The sequence below is a fragment of the Dermochelys coriacea genome, chromosome 5 (genome assembly GCF_009764565.3).
Source record: "Dermochelys coriacea isolate rDerCor1 chromosome 5, rDerCor1.pri.v4, whole genome shotgun sequence".
Taxonomy (NCBI): Eukaryota; Metazoa; Chordata; order Testudines; family Dermochelyidae; genus Dermochelys; species Dermochelys coriacea.
Window position 1 is genome coordinate 85,899,912 of NC_050072.1, and position 12,530 is coordinate 85,912,441.

The 12,530-nt window shown below is 41.6% G+C and overlaps 1 long non-coding RNA gene across 2 annotated transcripts; it reads right to left on the reverse strand.

Annotated features, from left to right (window-relative positions):
• Window positions 1–218: 218 nt before the first annotated feature.
• LOC122460255 lies at window positions 219–12,200 on the reverse strand. Of its 2 annotated transcripts, XR_006281452.1 has the most exons (4): window positions 12,066–12,200; window positions 10,535–10,616; window positions 9,563–9,596; window positions 225–324 (listed from the first exon to the last, which is right to left on the reverse strand). It is a non-coding gene; the product is annotated as an uncharacterized LOC122460255 (long non-coding RNA). The 2 variants fall into 2 exon arrangements; XR_006281453.1 differs by lacking the exon at window positions 9,563–9,596 and having other exon boundaries at window positions 219–324.
• Window positions 12,201–12,530: the final 330 nt, after the last annotated feature.

A 12,530-nucleotide genomic window follows, 5' to 3' on the forward strand; every position in this document is an offset into this window, starting at 1 on the left:
TGGACACTGCACATATAAATATATTTGCACATATATACACAGACACACATAAACACTCTATTCCTGCATAACCACAAAAAATGGCAGTATTTGGAACAGCTCTGAAAAAGCAGGAATCACAGCACAAGTACAACTATAGTGATGTGGGGATGTCACATAATGCAAGATTGTCCTGTGAAAGGTCAGATATATCTACTTCTAACACAGGCTTAACATCCATTCACCTTGTTTTTCCAGATTTGCAATAGGATAAGCCTCTGCTTGCCATGTAAAGAGCATTCTCAGGAGAAGACTCAACTGCAGCATCAATCTCTGCACACGTATCTAAGTGGAATTAAAATATCCTTTTTAGAGAGTTATAGCCATAAAGTGGAGTTACTTGTTGTGCTGTGTTATGTGTCCATGGACTTTTTTCTCCCAGACTAGTGAAATCTAGTTTTGTTTTTCAAAACAGAAGAAATATGCCAAAAAATAATATTCGCAGTCTGGCACAGCTCCACTGTAATTCCCCATCAATCAGTCGGAGCTAGTGCCAATGCTCAGCACCACATGCCTAACTTCATATATTCCAAGGTGAGAAGAGACAATTATGAGTATCTAGTGTAACCTCCTGTATACCAGAGATCATAGAACTTCTCCAAAATAATTCTTATAGCATATAATTTTAGAAAAACAGTGGGGCCTGATTGTGGAATTTAGGCACAAAGGTGCCTAACTGCCACTTGAAGTCCTTTTGTGACTCTACACACATATATATATATACACATACACACACACACACACACACACACACACACACACACAATGTGGGCGGATGGGTGGGTGTAAGATGTTACTACATCATAACCATACGTACACATTGCAATCATACAACATAGCCATTCATAGCCAGTAGTGTTTCCAAACTACTTCATGGCTCTCTTTTGCATTACCTACCCTGACTATTCAAGATACAAGTAGTATGGAGACATGATGTTTCTGCAAATTACAGTCTATTTCCTGTTGCAGGAAGACTTCCAATAAACACAACAGTGACATGATAAAGCAAGAAGGAAAGTCCTCCCACACATCATGCTGTGTTAATCAATCACAGTTATACAGCACAAGAACATAAGAATGGCCATACTGGGTAAGGACAATGGTCCATTTAGCCCAGTATTCTGTCTTCTGACAGTGGCCAGTGCCAGATGTTTCAAAGGGAATGAACAGGGCAATTTTGAGTGATTCGCCCCTTGTTGTCCAGGTCCAGCTTCTGACAGTTGGAGGTTTAGGGATACCTGGCGCATGGGGTTAGGCTACTGACCATATTAACTAATAGCCATTGATGGACTTAAGGTGACATGACATCCTCCATGAACTTATCTAATTCTTTTTTGAACCCAGTTATACTTTAGGTCTTCACAACATCCAATGGCAATGAGTTCCACATATGGACTGTCTGTTGGATGAAGAAGTACTGCCTTATGTTTGTTTTAAACCTGCTGCCTATTAATTTCATAAAGTAACCTCTATTTCTTGTTATGTGACGAGGTAAATAATATTTCCGTATTCACATGCTCCATATAATTCATGATTTATTAGACCTCTCTCATATCGCCCCTTAGTCATTTCTTTTCTAAGATGAACAGTCCCAGACTTTTTCAGCTTTCTTCTTATGAAAGTATTTCTATAACCCTAATCATTTGTGTTGCCTTTCTCTGTATTTTTTCCAATTCTACTATATCTTCTTTTGTGAAGGAGAGACCTGAACTTCATGCAGTATTCAAGGTGTTGGCATATCATGGATTTATATAGTGGCATTATGATATTTTCTATCTATTCCTTTCCTAATGGTTCCTAACATTCTGTTAGGTATTTCAACTGCCACTGCACTTTGAGTGGATATTTTCAGAGAACCATCCATGATGACTCCGATATACTGCATCATCTGGATCACCCCTGTCCATTTGCTTGTTGACACCTTCAAAGAATTCTGACAGATTTGTAAAGAGAAATCATACCTCTTCAAAGCCATGTTGACTCTTCTCCAGCATATGTTTGTTTATCTCTCTGTCTGATAATTCTGTTCTTTACTGTGTTTCAACCAATTTTTCTGGTACTGAAGTTAGATTTATCGGCCTGTAAGTGCCAGGAACACCTCTGGAGACTTTTAAAACAATGTTACATTACCTACTGTCCAGTCATAAGGTATAGAAGCTGATTTGGATCTGCAAAAGTGAGACTAAAAGTATTCGCAAAAAGAAAAAGAGTACTTGTGGCACCTTAGAGACTAACAAATTTATTAGAGCATAAGCTTTCGTGAGCTACAGCTCACTTCATCGGATGCATTTACTCTAATAAATTTGTTAGTCTCTAAGGTGCCACAAGTACTCCTTTTCTTTTTGCGAATACAGACTAACACGGCTGCTACTCTGAAAACTAAAAGTATTGAGAGTGCTCCCTCCGTTCAGTCCCAGCTCCAACCAGAAAATCAAGGAAAGTGAAATGAAAAATAATAGGAATACAGAGATGAAGGCAGAGTTCTTCTAGAACAGTGGTTCTCAACTGTGGTCCACTGCTTGTTCAGGGAAAGCCCCTGGTGCGCCGGGCCAGTTTGTTTACCTGCTGTGTCCGCAGGTTCGGCCGATCACGGCTCCCACTGGTCACGGTTCACCGCTCCAGGCCAATGGGGGCTGCGGGAAGTGGCGCAGGCTGAGGGATGTGCTGGCTGCCCTTCCCGCAACCCCCATTGGCCTGGAGCAGCGAACCACGGCCAGTGGGAGCCGTGATCGGCCGAACCTGCGGACTTGACAGGTAAACAAACCGGCCCGGTGCACCAGGGGCTTTCCCTGCACAAGCAGTGGACCACAGTTGAGAACCACTGTTCTAGAACCTTAAAAAAGTTCAGCATGAGTCTCATATTATGATGGTTATCCACTGTCTATTTACCACATGCAGTCAGACAACTGATGGTCTGCAGGACTGAGCACAAGTGGAGTGTCAGGAAATCCTGAGTTCTAATCTTGGTTCTGTCACTGAACCATAATGTAACTTTAGACCAATCACTTACCCTCTTGCCCTCAATTTCCCTATCTGTAAAATGAGGATAATGCTTACTCTGCTATCTCACAGGGATGTCATTAGGATTAAACAATGCTTATTCAGAACTTTAGCACTTCTCATACTTAAATATCATTAATTCACAAATTCCATGTGCAATTCAAAATTACCTAACGGTGTAAATGGGCAAAATTCTATTTCAGTCGATGGATCTGTGGTCATTTGCACCAATAGAAGATTTTGTCCTGCTTTTTTTGTTTTTGTTTGTTTGTTTTAAAAAAATCTTACAGTAAAATAAGCTGGGAATGGGCAACAGGGGATGGATCACTTTGTGATTATCTGTTCTGTTCATTCCCTCTGGGGCACCTGGCATTGGCCACTGTCCAAAGCCAGGATACTGGGCTAGATGGACCTTTGGTCTGACCCAGTATGACTGTTCTTATGTTCTAATAGAGTTGGATACTTTATATTGTCTTCCTGTGCAAATTAAAAAAAAATTGGAAATGACGGAGTTCTTCCAATCAAAGGATGTTTCTCTTCTCTCCTTTTTATTAAATAAAGAAGAAAACCCAAATGTTGTTCATGCCTAGTACATTACCCCTTTCTGGTTTCCCAATAACCTGTCAGAGAGCAAAGACAGGCCAAAAGAAACAAAGGGGAATATCAGTTATTTCAGCACATAGTGAATGAACGGAGAACCAACACTGTCAGACTCAAGGGCCCTGATTAGTTTCATTTACATCATTAGTGTGGGGGTAGTTGAAAGCAAATTAAAAATTGTCAGAGTGCCCTTTAACTCTTATTTGGGGGAGGGGCAGTAAAAAGAATTGGGGGAGCCTAAAGAACTGCATTTGGCCACCATCTTCCTTTCTAAAGGAACATAATGAAAAAGGAGAATACACATTTAAAATAAATATTGATGTAATCTGAAGAAAACAGTCTGAAGTACTAGGGGCTTTTAACTCTCTCAATATTTTAATTCCCCCACCCCATGACCATAGTATTTGAGCACCATGCAATCTTGAATGCATTTATCCTCATACCACTTCTTGTCAGATAGGAAGTGCTATTATCCCCAGTCTACAGATGGGGAACTGAGGCCCAGAAAGACTAAGTGACTGGCCCAAAGTTACACAGGACATCTGAAACAGAACAGGGACTTGAACGTAAGTATTTCAAGTCCCAACATAATGCCATACCCACTGGGCCAGCCTCACTTCCAGAAATATGTTCTGTACTACTTTCTTTCCTTCCTGTTTTTTTCTGCCCAGTTCTCTAATTTATATGCACTGTGTTCCAATCATTATATTCATAAATCTAGTACCTGTATCCCATATAGTCTCTGCTAGTTACAATATATACCATAGGGGTGGGAACTATAGTCTTATCTGATCATGTCTCGATTCTTGGCCTAGAAATACGTTTAGCAGAACCTCAGCTGGTCTGACTCCACATTCAGTTTCAGGGTTGGTACTAAATCAAAAAAGCACCTGACTCCTGGGCAAGTCTAAATTGCCTACTGTTGTGTCTATAACTGGTAGCCAGGTGCTGGACCAGACTTATCTAATTAGCAGAGTCCCCCATTTAGTGGCAGGACATACTGTGCATGCATTCTAAATATTAGTACAGCTCATCACCAGCAGTCTTACAAGATGAGCCAAAATGGGAGGATTTCCTTACTGAACCACTCTTTGGTCATCTCTAAAGGAAGCCACACTTTACTACACATGAGTCTGAACTGGGTCTAAGCAGTCTAAACTCGGGACAACTCAGATCTGGATCTGAATGTTGTGGCTTAGGCCCCTCTCTATTCTTTTGCTTCAGAATTTCTCCTCGTGAACACAAATGCTGCTCTTAAGCTGTGCTTGCCAAATGGTGGCCAGAAACAGAGGTGGATGAATCTGATTAATGGAGCTCACCGTGTGGGCATCCTGCCCACTAGCTAAGATTCAAGTTGGGGACCTCACGGTCATTAGACAGCAGCTAGACCAGGTAAACCTAAATGGAATCTCAGCCAAATAGTCAAGCAGATGAAATAACTATGCTAATCTGGTCTCAGCTGCAAGTCACTCTTTGCATAGCTAACATACAACTCCTACCAGCAATGTGAGTACAATAGCGTGTTATATCCGTCCAAAGATCACCCAGCCTCCAACAGTCTGTCCTGATGTGCTGCCACATGTATGTGTCAGATTGTATTCAGGCAACTGTGGCTGCCTTAACCTCACTGCAAATTTGAAACTGGGTATTCTTCTGCTTCCAGCATTCAAAGCACTTCACTGTTACCTAGCACATCCTGAAACTGCAGTGATGATTATAGGAAACAGGAGTTACAGTTAGTGCTCACCCCCACTCAAACAGATTTCACGCCTGAGGCAACAGTCTCAATTCTTTGGCTCAGTGTCCTAATTTGCACAGAATACATAGGGTAGAGCTACTGGGGCAGCTATGGTGAGGATCACATTAAAAGCGATAAACAACAAGACTTTCTGCCTCGGTTCCAGTTAACAAGGAAACTAGGCTGAGCGCCACAAACAAGAATCATTAATAAAAATAACAGAAAGTCTCCAGGAAGCAATCGGCATACTCTGACTTAGTTGCTGGCTTACTTCTGAATCCAATGGAGAGATGACATACTTGGAAACTAAACCTGGGAGTTCAATACTGTAACCAGGTGTTCTACAGAGCCTATTTGTCGTGGTGGGGGTTGGGGAGGGAGTATGGTGGGAGATGCGCATACGGGTGAGTTAAAGAAATGATGTGTATGTTTAAGGACATGTGGCAAAAAGATGTGAATGCAAGGAAAGGGCAGGTTTACAAACAGGAATATCAAGGATTAATAGTGGGGAAATACTTCAAACAGTTTTCCACAAAATATTCATTCCATTTTTTAAGACTAATTTAAACTTCAGCTGAATTCACACTCTTACTGTGTTTGCTTTCCATGAGTATAGGAGAGTGATTTTTTCTGAGCATGAATACTTGAAAAGAGCAAAGTTCAAAGTGACCTGATGAGTGACTATGGCATGAATATTCACAGAAGCCAAGTTTTAGATTCATACCTATGAGGGCACAGGCTACGAGTGTTTGCAAGCTTGCCCAGTTTGAGTATAGAAACAATGCCATGACTTATCTGACCCTTCATAGATCAAGATTCAGATACTGAATATCTAGGGTGACCAGATGTCCTGATTTTCTAGGGACAGTCACGATATTTGGGGCTTTTTCTTACATCGGGTCCTATTACCCTCCGCCCCGTCCCGATTTTTTACACTTGCTATCTGGTCACCCTATGAATATCAAATATATCAAACTGTTTGCAGTCAATTAAGAAAAAACAGGTCAAATCAATCCTCTGAATCTTTGGGGATTCACTATATATCTCATCCCCTGGCCCCTGCCCAGACACACACAGGAGCTCCTAAAACTGCTCAGTAACTAGCAAAGAGCATATTTGAATAGGAACAAGTAACCCACCTTTTCTCTTCCCACACACATAGACCATCCCAAATTGGCATTATGCCAGGGTACACAAGGACAAAGTCTCAGCATTTCAAGAAGCCCCATTAACTGTCACGGTGACCATGTAAACTAAATTAAAGTAGGGTCTGTCTAGTTTTGGTTACTGAATTTTATTCCTGCATTTACCAAAGTCCTCAGGAACAGAGACATTTCTTTTTGTAATATTGCTACTCAGAATATTTATACTTCTTTTTCATTGTGAAAGGTGAACCCCATAGCTAGTCCAACACTAGCAACTATTTTTCGTGAGAAGTTTCTCATGAAAAATTTACATTGAAATTTTGAAGCTTCCAAATCATTTTGACCAGCCCAGCTGCATAATTTTCTAACATATTAGATGTCTCTCTCCCTCCTGTTTCTTTCTTTGCCCCCATGCAGTCGTACTAATGAAGCAGAGGACACAACGTCTAGAGATTTGCTCAGCAAAGCATCACATTCCAGACCAGTCACTGCCATACTCTGTATAATCATATATTTCAGGGGACATTTCAAGATTGGTAGTTCCAAGAGGCCTATCACCTTTTTTCTTATATGTTTGAAAAGTGCATGTATTTCCCTGTGGGGAAAGTCTGCCTTCTTCTGTCGAGGCACAATGTGCCCTAGACACAGCAGAAACAGTGAAGGTCTCCTCCATATGGGAGCAAGACTCTTGGATCTCATGAAGAGTACCCACATACTGTGTTCAAAGCTCTGAAGGGAGGATTAAATGAAAGAGCTGATGGATTCATGACCAGGCAATCTATCAGCCAAAACTTCTGTGCTAGGGGTAGCAGTGACAGAGTTACATTTCCTAATACCCCAAGCTCCCATGGAGAAAATCCCTTACCTGAGACTGTTCATGGGGCCTCAAATAAGCACGCAAAAGAAAACATGGCAGTACGTGAGAGAGGAAAAAAATGCACAAGTGAGTGAAAATTTTAGTAAGGAAACAGTTTACCGGATGTATTTATTTATAAAGCCTCTGGTGCTACAGAAATTATTTGAAAGGGGCTTTGAAAGCATCAGGGGCAGTTCTACCAATTTTGCCGCCCCAAGCAGTTGCCGCCGAATTGCCGCCGCCACAACAGCAGTGGAGCTGCTGCCAAAATGCCGCCCAAAAGCCACTGCGGTGGGAAAAGCAGTGGAGCTGCCACCGAATTGCCACCATGGGACAAGGACTGCCGCCCCATTCTGATTGCCGCCCCAAGCACCTGCTTGGAAAGCTGGTGCCTAAAGCCAACCCTTGGAAAGCACCCTTTTTGAGGCAAGAAAATTACTCCTTGTGTGTGTCACTGGAACAGAGTACATTAGACCTGTCTCTTCTCTTCTGGACCCTCAGACTGAGTCCAGCCAAAGTGGTATATGAAATAAAATAAGTTTAAAATCTCAGGTAATCACTCATGTTAGGATACCATACTAGCACTATAAAATCTGTCAAAGATTAGGCCAGTGTTTGAAAGAGACTTTGAGCTGAGCAACTGCAAAGCAGAGATACGGGTCCTTCTCCTGTAGGTTAAGGCTGAAGTCATTGCCAGGGCAATATGGAAAAAACATGAAGTGCAGCTGCTTCCACTCACTGCACCTGGCAACTAGATTAAGGGAAGAAAGAAAGGAAAAAAAAAAAAAGGACTTCGGTTTCCAGAGCTGCAGGCAAGGTCAGCCTTGACAATTTTTTTTAACCAGACCTGTAAAACATTTTTATACCAACTCCTCTCACCCACTCTGAAAAGAAAATGTATTAACTGATTCTTGCCCACTATTATCATACTCCACTCCGCATTACTATGAACAAGCAGCACAAGCCTCAATTTCTGTGAATAAATAGGGCAAACACACCCCTGAATGCTGAAAGTGTCCCTGTTTTCAGGGGTGTCCCTGTCACTTTTACAGAAAGTAAAAGGATTTTCTACCCCCCATCCCCAGTGAAACTCCAGCCAACTGAAGGAGCCTCTGGTCAGCTGACCAGGTGAAAATGACAGCAGGCCAAGTAAGTACTACATCATCTCAGGGACCAACCCTCTGTCTGTCAATAATGTTGCCATCCTACCTGACATGATACCTCTTAGGCCTTGCCAACAGTAGCAACAGCGTGCAGAGAATGTGTAGCTATACTCCACAGTGAAAGACAGGCTGCATAGCTACACTCAGCAGTGAAAGGCTCAGGCAGGGGGAGGGGGAAGCAGCGAAAGGCTCAAGCAGCTCTTACCCGCAGCAGGGAAAGACTCAGGCAGCAAGGAGGCACCGGGACACTGTGCTGATAAAAATAGCAGTGTAGTCAGGGGAGGCACTGTTTGCGCATGATGAGAGCAGTGTTAGGTACATACCATACGGATCTGGCATGTATTTACTCACCTCACCATCTACATTTCTATTTATATCCCGGCTAGGGGGCGTACAGCGTACGTACTCTGCACACTGTCGTTAAGTGTAGACATAGCCTTAGTGAGCATGCAACTCCATTCACTTCAGATGAGTCACTCTTGATTTGAAGTTAATGAAGTTACATTCCTCCAAAACTGGTATGAGAGAAATATCTGGCCTTGTGATTCAGGGCACAGATGTGAGTGGTGAGCCTAGGCAGAGCTTCGTTTAGACCACAAGATCATGTTTCTTTCATGTCTTCCAAGATCATGCGACTTCTATAAGGCTAGTGACTTAGTCCCACATGACATTTGAAAAACCCTACACAAAAATCAATGTAGCCCATGTTACATGGATTAAAACTGGTTATCTGATCGATCTTGACAAGAAATTGCAAATAGGAAAATATCATCCAATGGGGGTGTTTCTGTTCTTGGCCCAGTGCTATTCAATACCTTTATCAATTATCTGGAAGAAAACATAAAATCATTACTAGTGAAATTTGCAGAGGACACAAAAATTGGTGGAGTGATAAATGATCTGGACGGGTTTGTTATATAGACCAAACTGGATCACGTGGTAAGGTGGGTTCATTTAAACAGTGTGTGTTTAAATAGAGCCAAATGTAAGGTCATAATTTAAGAACAAAGAAAGTACTTACAAGACAGGGAACTGCATCCTGGAATGCAGTGACACTGAAAGAATTCAGGGATCAATATAAATAACCAAGTGAACAGAAGCTCTGAAGGCAATGCTGTAGGTAGGAGGACTAATGTGATCCTTGGACATGTAAACAAGGAAATATCAAGACGGATTAGGAAGGTGGCATTAATTCTGGACACAGCACTAGTGGGACCATTACTGGAATATTGTGTCCAGTTCTGGTATCCACATTTCGAAAAGATGTCGACAAACTGGAAAAGATTCAGAAACGAGCTACCAAAACAATATGAGGGCTGGAAAACATGCCTTTGAGCTTCTTTAGTCTCTCACTAAATCTATTTATATTATCTATGAGAAGGCCAAGAGGTGATTTGATCATGGTCTACAAGTACCTATATATGGAAGAGATGTCTTATAATAGAGGGCTCTTCCCTCTAGCAGAAAGAGAGTCATAAAGAGATCCAGTTAAGTAACAATTTATTAAATATTTTTAAGGTCTACATCAGTAAAATTCTTTCCAAGTTTAAAAGACTAAGGCTCCAATTGTGCAGGGGGCTTCACGTAGGAGGACCTATGCATGAAGTCAAGGTGACTATCTGCACAGAGTTCATTGCAAGAGTGGGGCCTAAAACACACCACTAGTATACAGACCATTGAAGATTTCCTGAAAAGCACATTCCCTAGTATGTTAGATCATACATTCATTTGCAAGAGTACAGACACCATCCTGAAACACTTTAAATAGAAAGCATTATTATTGGTTAAAGAGTAGTCATAAATAACATCTTTCTCCCAGGAAATCAAATGTGTTGCTTTGTCTAGCTGAAAAATTGTTTTGTCAGTGTGTGTCTTGCATCTCAGGTTAGGCCTGAGGACACTGTCAGAATTCTGACTTGCTATATGGCTTTCAGCAAATCACTTAAAATGTATGTATCTGTAAAATAGTTATAATATCAGTTAGCTATAGTACCTCATAGAGTTCTTGTGAGGCTCAGTTGAAGTTGGCAGAGTGGCACATCTGATATCCATAGCAGTCTTCCAAAACAACATATCTGCAAGTATAAATATGTACTCTATGATGATCAGTAGGGGTTTTTTTTGGCCCATTAGACTTAATAAAATAAATCATCACAGATAGAGGAGTTAGCCCAAGTTCTAGGAACATCTGTGTTATTCCCTGGAAATACCATATTCCAGAGACAATACAACTGAGAAAGAGGGGTAGGTGATAGCATGAGCAGCAGCCTGCTACTGTGATGATTCTCAGGCTTTCCAGGTCACCTTTGCACAGGATCATTTGAGGTTTCCTCAAACAAGTTTTAGTATAAAGTAGCCTTTAAAATATCCATTTGTTCAGCCTCATTTAACTCCTGAGCTCCATCTTATTTTAACTGCAGTTTACTCTTTATTATTTTCATCTCATGCTAATATATGATCTCATTCCTAAAATGCTCCTCCTTCCTCTTTGCAACCGAGTCAACTTGTGAAATATAAGGCACTAAAGAGCATCTCATTACAAGGGTGTATTTGTACTGAAATATATGTAACATGAGAAATGCAATTATATTTTCAACTGAAAATCTAGCACTACAGATGACATTTTAGTAAAAAAAATAAATAAATAAAAAAGATTTTTAGCTCACTGAGCCCCACAGAATTTCAAATTTAAGAAGTACAATTTTATGCTGCATTTCCTCTTGCTACGCACTGTACAAGCACAGACCCAAAAGTTACTCTGCCCCAAAGAGCATTTGATGATTAAAAGGATTTTTGTTTTTAAAAATAAATGCACAATTATAGTTTGTCTCATATAAAGGCTTCCAAAACTGTAGATAACATTTCCATGGGTGGGAGGGGATTTAACAAAAGAGCTAGAGGGGCAATCCTGTAACCCATACTCACAAGCAGAGTCTTGCTAACTTCAGGGCAACTGCTCCCATGTTTGGGCCCAATTCTCATCTCATTCACACTAGCATAAATCCACTGTCATCAACAGAGTTTCTCCCAATTCTAATCCCAGGTACAACAGAGTACTGAGGGCCTGATCCAAAGCCCATTGACACAAATAGGCTTTGGATTAGGGTCTTATCCACTCCATTTAGACACTGGGCCTGGTTGCTGTGTAGATGGGTAGGGTGGGGGAAAGAGTGTAAGGAGTCTATCATAAGGTGGTCCCTGCCCTGACGCAGCAGGCCATACTGTAACAGGTGCCCCCATCTCAGTTTCTCCAAGAACTCCATGCCAGGCTCTCTTGCCTCAATAATACCCCTTCTTAGGGGTTCATTACAAAAAATTTGTACAAAATAGCCCATAACAGAAGTTCCTGGACATAGTCCGTTTAACACCCCCTGTTTATGTAGTCCTCAAAATCACACATCCTCTTGTTCATGAACATACCACCCACTATGCTCCAGCATCTTCTACCACAACTGGGCTTTTCTACAGCCTATATCTGTCCTTTTACTAGGACACCACCCCATTCCTTCCAGCTAAAGTACAACCTTGCTCTTCCCAGCAACTTCCCAGCTTCTCTTCTGGGAGTTCATCTTTACCAGGGGAGCATACCTTACTCCCTCCCAAATCTTCTGTCCCAGGTAGCTCCCACCTGCACTTTTTCCTAACTAGCCTACTAGCTCTCACTCACCAGATCTCTCTTCCCTCCAGGGTCCAGGTGCCCTGCTTTAAGCACAATTAGGGTCAGATAATGACTCACAGCAATGGCCCTGCTCCCTCTTAATGGAATAATATCACCCTGCAACAGAATCCTCCCATCCCACCCCATTACACAGAAGTTGGGAAAGCAAGGAATTGCAGAAAGAGGACTTCGAAGTAAATATGAGTCTAGTTATATCCACCTAGGAAAAAATTCTCTACAGCTCCAATGAAAAAACACAAACGACCCATTCACTGCGTCCTGAGAGAGTAATTCAAAATGAAGGCCAACAAGCTGCCTAGGTACCTTCAAG